Genomic DNA, 6,679 nt, shown 5'->3' on the forward strand with positions numbered 1-6,679 from the left:
ATTAAAATGATGGAATAAGTGCATACCAACATCACAAGACAGCCCACATTGTTCAACCATTTATCAACAAAACTGTTTGCTCCAACTTATTTCTGTTTTCAAAAACACCCAAAGAGAGCTAATTATACTCCAATGACTACCGCTACAACATTGAGTATCAATGTATTACAAAATACAAATGCTTGTGACTCCCCATTAATTAAGAAGCTCCTTCAGATACTCAAGTTTCTTCCCAAGAGATTCATCCATCATCTGAAGACCTCTGCCATTTTCCACGTCAGTCCCCCTCAATTTTCCTCATCTTTCCCACCTTTCGTAAAGTCATGACTCAGCCGGGAGCACTACAGGACTTGGGCACAAAAATGAAGGTAGATGCTCCAATGCCGTATTGAGGAAATGCTGCACCGTTGGTGCTGTCACCTTTTGAAAGATATGTTAAATCAAAGCCTGCCTGCTCCCTCAGATGGACATAGAAAATCCCATGGCAGTATTTCAAAGAGCAGGGGCATTATTATCCCCAGTGTTCTGGTGAATACTTATTCCTCAATCAACAAGACAAAAACAGATAATCGAATCATTATCACATTGCTGTTGGTGGGAATCTGCAGAAAAGCAGGTTCTTTAAGAGTACAGAGATTATTGAAACAGGCAAGAAGGGTATTTGAGCAGATCTTTGACAAAGTCTACTGCTGAAGAATTCTGAAAAAGTAGAGTGTCACAAATAATGAGAATCGCACTGAGTCACACAATTGCTGGTTCCTACTTAGATAAGTATTTCGTCGTTTAATAGTAGAAATAAGTATTAGTCTTTAGCGTATGCATGCGTATTTATTATATTTGTATAATAAATATCAATCGTTTGAACTTACTAATCGGTGTATAGTTTTATTACTTTGAACCTGACCTTGAAATCCTTGTGAGGTGTCTAGATACGGCACCTGGCGACTCCGAGCTGAAAATACATACACAGAGCTGTAGCAGTGTTAAGCACACGGCCTTTAAACGGAGGCGTGTTAATACACTCCAATAAACGCGTAATACACTCAAGTAAAACGTGCAACATTTAGTGGCGACATCCTGACGGGACGCGGTTACAAGTGGCACCCCCACTCCGTCGAGGACCCTGAAATTTGAATTAGAAATCTGAGTAAAGAAAAAGGAAAGAAATCACAAGTATTCAAGGTGTTCAAACGAATAAACGTAATTCGGAAGTGTGTTTTGTGCATGCGTACTAACAGGGTTGTAAGGAAAACCTGAAAGCATTTTTGTTGCGACAAACTTTCGGTAGTTTTGTGAACGGAACATAGCGTAAGCCTTACCCGTTTCGTGAGACATAACCTCAACACCCCCTGTTCCAAATTTAAGTGAGTCAGAGAAAATGGCCATGCAGGCAATGGAACGCCTCATGAATCCAGAACGGTTTGTGGTCGCAGCGACCAGCAGTAGCCGAGTAGGTCAGTGTCCCGTGTGGGAGCTGGAACTCCGCAAGTATCTGCAAGGAAAGGGATGGCCCCTTTGGAAAGAATTCTGTATGAATGAGGAGACAGGTCCCGGAAGTATAGGACATACTTGGTGGGAGAACCTCTCTCAAATTCATAAGAAGACCCTTAGTAAAGCACGCAAGCCGATGGCAATCGTGTCCTGTTTGGCACAATTGCGAGGCACAGAGGAGGTCGTTCAGACGCTCCGGGAAGAATTAGAAGAGAGAAATCGGATGAGCAAAGTGGATGTCAGGGACATCGAGAAAGAAAATATGGATCTTAGAGGGAAGTTGGCAGAGAAAGGTAGAGAGGTGGATGATGCCAAGAGGGCACATCAGTCTTGTCTAGCCCATCTCAGCAGTTCCCAGACCCAGTACGAAAAGGCCTATCAGGACGTGCAACGTGCCGTCCTGATAAGAGAAGAATCAGAGAAGCAGTTAGAGGCTTTGCAGAGGAAATGCTCTGACCTAAAGGCAGCTTTAAGAGCACTCCATGCTGCCACCACAGAACAAAGACAGAGTACAGTAGACCATGCAAAATGCAGGAAGCAGATGCTGCAATCGCTGCTTTCAGTGCAGAATGGGTTCCAAAGCATCTTTGGAATGCAGTTAGATGAGGAGAATGCCCCAGACTGGAAAGAATTAAGCGAGACAGCGCAGCGTTATGTTGAGGGAACATGTGCGCCAGCAGCGCAGCAGAAAAGACAAGCACCCCAACCCCCCACAGATCAGATAGTTACCGCACCAATGAATCCAGTCACCACCCAAAGAAAGGCGACCACAGAAGGCGCACCCGATATTACCTACACCACCCCCTTAACTGTAACCCAACTCAGGGACGCGTGTGAAAAGATCACTCCGTTTCTCCCCACCGCAGACCCCCACCAGTTTTTCGCAAAGGTAAAGCAACAGGCAACCATGTACGGCCTGGACGAGAGAGAGCAGGTTAAGCTCACGGTTCTGAGTTTAGACCAATCGGTTGTAGCAGCCCTCCCAGACCCACAGAACGTTGGCGGAGGCACCCTAGAGGAAATGCACACCTCCATTTTAGATGCCATAGGGTATAATCGAGGTGACCCAGTAGAAGGACTTAACAAGTGCCGACAGAAGAAAACTGTCACTTGCCAACAGCCTCTCCACAAACCACCTTCAACTTAGGCTGACCGCACTGCACGTATGCAAATTTCCCCAGAACAGCGGATCAGTAGCTCTGCTCTGCTGCCCTCTGCTGGATGATTGCCTTCACTCAAACTCCTCGGGTCTCCTTCGCAAATTCACCTTCAACTTAGGCTGACCGCACTGCACGTATGCAAATTTCCCCAGAACAGCTGATCAGTAGCTCTGCTCTGCTGCCCTCTGCTGGATGATTGCCTTCACTCAAACTTCTCGGGTCTCCTTCGCAGATTCACCTTCAACTTAGGCTGACCGCACTGCACGTATGCAAATTTCCCCAGAACAGCTGATCAGTAGCTCTGCTCTGCTGCCCTCTGCTGGATGATTGCCTTCACTCAAACTCCTCGGGTCTCCTTCGCAGATTCACCTTCAACTTAGGCTGACCGCACTGCACGTATGCAAATTTCCCCAGAACAGCTGATCAGTAGCTCTGCTCTGCTGCCCTCTGCTGGATGATTGCCTTCACTCAAACTCCTCGGGTCTCCTTCGCAGATTCACCTTCAACTTAGGCTGACCGCACTGCACGTATGCAAATTTCCCCAGAACAGCTGATCAGTAGCTCTACTCTGCTGCCCTCTGCTGGATGATTGCCTTCACTCAAACTCCTCGGGTCTCCTTCGCAGATTCACCTTCAACTTAGGCTGACCGCACTGCACGGATGCAAATTTCCCCAGAACAGCTGATCAGTAGCTCTGCTCTGCTGCCCTCTGCTGGATGATTGCCTTCACTCAAACTCCTCGGGTCTCCTTCGCAGATTCACCTTCAACTTAGGCTGACCGCACTGCACGTATGCAAATTTCCCCAGAACAGCTGATCAGTAGCTCTGCTCTGCTGCCCTCTGCTGGATGATTGCCTTCACTCAAACTCCTCGGGTCTCCTTCGCAGATTCACCTTCAACTTAGGCTGACCGCACTGCACGTATGCAAATTTCCCCAGAACAGCTGATCAGTAGCTCTGCTCTGCTGCCCTCTGCTGGATGATTGCCTTCACTCAAACTCCTCGGGTCTCCTTCGCAGATTCACCTTCAACTTAGGCTGACCGCACTGCACGTATGCAAATTTCCCCAGAACAGCTGATCAGTAGCTCTACTCTGCTGCCCTCTGCTGGATGATTGCCTTCACTCAAACTCCTCGGGTCTCCTTCGCAGATTCACCTTCAACTTAGGCTGACCGCACTGCACGGATGCAAATTTGCCCAGAACAGCTGATCAGTAGCTCTGCTCTGCTGCCCTCTGCTGGATGATTGCCTTCACTCAAACTCCTCGGGTCTCCTTCGCAGATTCACCTTCAACTTAGGCTGACCGCACTGCACGTATGCAAATTTCCCCAGAACAGCTGATCAGTAGCTCTGCTCTGCTGCCCTCTGCTGGATGATTGCCTTCACTCAAACTCCTCGGGTCTCCTTCGCAGATTCACCTTCAACTTAGGCTGACCGCACTGCACGTATGCAAATTTCCCCAGAACAGCGGATCAGTAGCTCTGCTCTGCTGCCCTCTGCTGGATGATTGCCTTCACTCAAACTCCTCGGGTCTCCTTCGCAAATTCACCTTCAACTTAGGCTGACCGCACTGCACGTATGCAAATTTCCCCAGAACAGCTGATCAGTAGCTCTGCTCTGCTGCCCTCTGCTGGATGATTGCCTTCACTCAAACTCCTCGGGTCTCCTTCGCAGATTCACCTTCAACTTAGGCTGACCGCACTGCACGTATGCAAATTTCCCCAGAACAGCTGATCAGTAGCTCTGCTCTGCTGCCCTCTGCTGGATGATTGCCTTCACTCAAACTCCTCGGGTCTCCTTCGCAGATTCACCTTCAACTTAGGCTGACCGCACTGCACGTATGCAAATTTCCCCAGAACAGCTGATCAGTAGCTCTGCTCTGCTGCCCTCTGCTGGATGATTGCCTTCACTCAAACTCTTCGGGTCTCCTTCGCAGATTCACCTTCAATTTAGGCTGACCGCACTGCACATATGCAAATTTCCCCAGAACAGCTGATCAGTAGCTCTGCTCTGCTGCCCTCTGCTGGATGATTGCCTTCACTCAAACTCCTCGGGTCTCCTTCGCAGATTCACCTTCAACTTAGGCTGACCGCACTGCACGTATGCAAATTTCCCCAGAACAGCTGATCAGTAGCTCTGCTCTGCTGCCCTCTGCTGGATGATTGCCTTCACTCAAACTCCTCGGTCTCCTTCGCAGATTCACCTTCAACTTAGGCTGACCGCACTGCACGTATGCAAATTTCCCCAGAACAGCTGATCAGTAGCTCTGCTCTGCTGCTCTCTGCTGGATGATTGCCTTCACTCAAACTCCTCGGGTCTCCTTCGCAGATTCACCTTCAACTTAGGCTGACCGCACTGCACGTATGCAAATTTCCCCAGAACAGCTGATCAGTAGCTCTGCTCTGCTGCCCTCTGCTGGATGATTGCCTTCACTCAAACTCCTCGGGTCTCCTTCGCAGATTCACCTTCAACTTAGGCTGACCGCACTGCACGTATGCTAATTTCCCCAGAACAGCTGATCAGTAGCTCTGCTCTGCTGCCCTCTGCTGGATGATTGCCTTCACTCAAACTCCTCGGGTCTCCTTCGCAGATTCACCTTCAACTTAGGCTGACCGCACTGCACGTATGCAAATTTCCCCAGAACAGCTGATCAGTAGCTCTGCTCTGCTGCCCTCTGCTGGATGATTGCCTTCACTCAAACTCTTCGGGTCTCCTTCGCAGATTCACCTTCAATTTAGGCTGACCGCACTGCACATATGCAAATTTCCCCAGAACAGCTGATCAGTAGCTCTGCTCTGCTGCCCTCTGCTGGATGATTGCCTTCACTCAAACTCCTCGGGTCTCCTTCGCAGATTCACCTTCAACTTAGGCTGACCGCACTGCACGTATGCAAATTTCCCCAGAACAGCTGATCAGTAGCTCTGCTCTGCTGCCCTCTGCTGGATGATTGCCTTCACTCAAACTCCTCGGGTCTCCTTCGCAGATTCACCTTCAACTTATGCTGACCGCACTGCACGTATGCAAATTTCCCCAGAACAGCTGATCAGTAGCTCTGCTCTGCTGCCCTCTGCTGGATGATTGCCTTCACTCAAACTCTTCGGGTCTCCTTCGCAGATTCACCTTCAATTTAGGCTGACCGCACTGCACATATGCAAATTTCCCCAGAACAGCTGATCAGTAGCTCTGCTCTGCTGCCCTCTGCTGGATGATTGCCTTCACTCAAACTCCTCGGGTCTCCTTCGCAGATTCACCTTCAACTTAGGCTGACCGCACTGCACATATGCAAATTTCCCCAGAACAGTTGATCAGTAGCTCTGCTCTGCTGCCCTCTGGTGGATGATTGCCTTCACTCAAACTCCTCGGGTCTCCTTCGCAGATTCACCTTCAACTTAGGCTGACCGCACTGCACATATGCAAATTTCCCCAGAACAGCTGATCAGTAGCTCTGCTCTGCTGCCCTCTGCTGGATGATTGCCTTCACTCAAACTCCTCGGGTCTCCTTCGCAGATTCACCTTCAACTTAGGCTGACCGCACTGCACGTATGCAGTAATGTTACAACTGTGGCCAGTTGGGACATTGGGCTAAGGAATGTAATGCACCCCAAAGATCACAGAGGGGCCAGCAGACAGGCACTCTGAATAGGAATAAAGCCAAACCAATCCATAGTATAGGGATACAGTCAGGACAGACCAATGTGGACGGGACGGACTGACGGTGTTCGGGCTCCCCCACTTGGGTCTGTGACACACTTTGGGATCAATCCGGCAGACCGGTAGTCACAGCTAAGGTTAGAGGGAAGCCCATAGAATTACTTTGGGACACAGGAGGGTCCCGCACCACGATTAATTCCACCACCACGGCACAGGCAGACACGTGGCCGACCACCTCCACCATCACACTTAGTGGTTTCACAGGACACTCACAGCAGGGACACATTACAGCACCCGTAGCAATCCAGCTAGGGAACATTTCCACCAAACACCCCATCGTTCTAGTAAATCTTCCCCGGACAGCAGAACACATACTAG

This window comes from Scyliorhinus canicula, chromosome 1, assembly GCF_902713615.1.
Source record: "Scyliorhinus canicula chromosome 1, sScyCan1.1, whole genome shotgun sequence".
Taxonomy (NCBI): domain Eukaryota; kingdom Metazoa; phylum Chordata; class Chondrichthyes; order Carcharhiniformes; family Scyliorhinidae; genus Scyliorhinus; species Scyliorhinus canicula.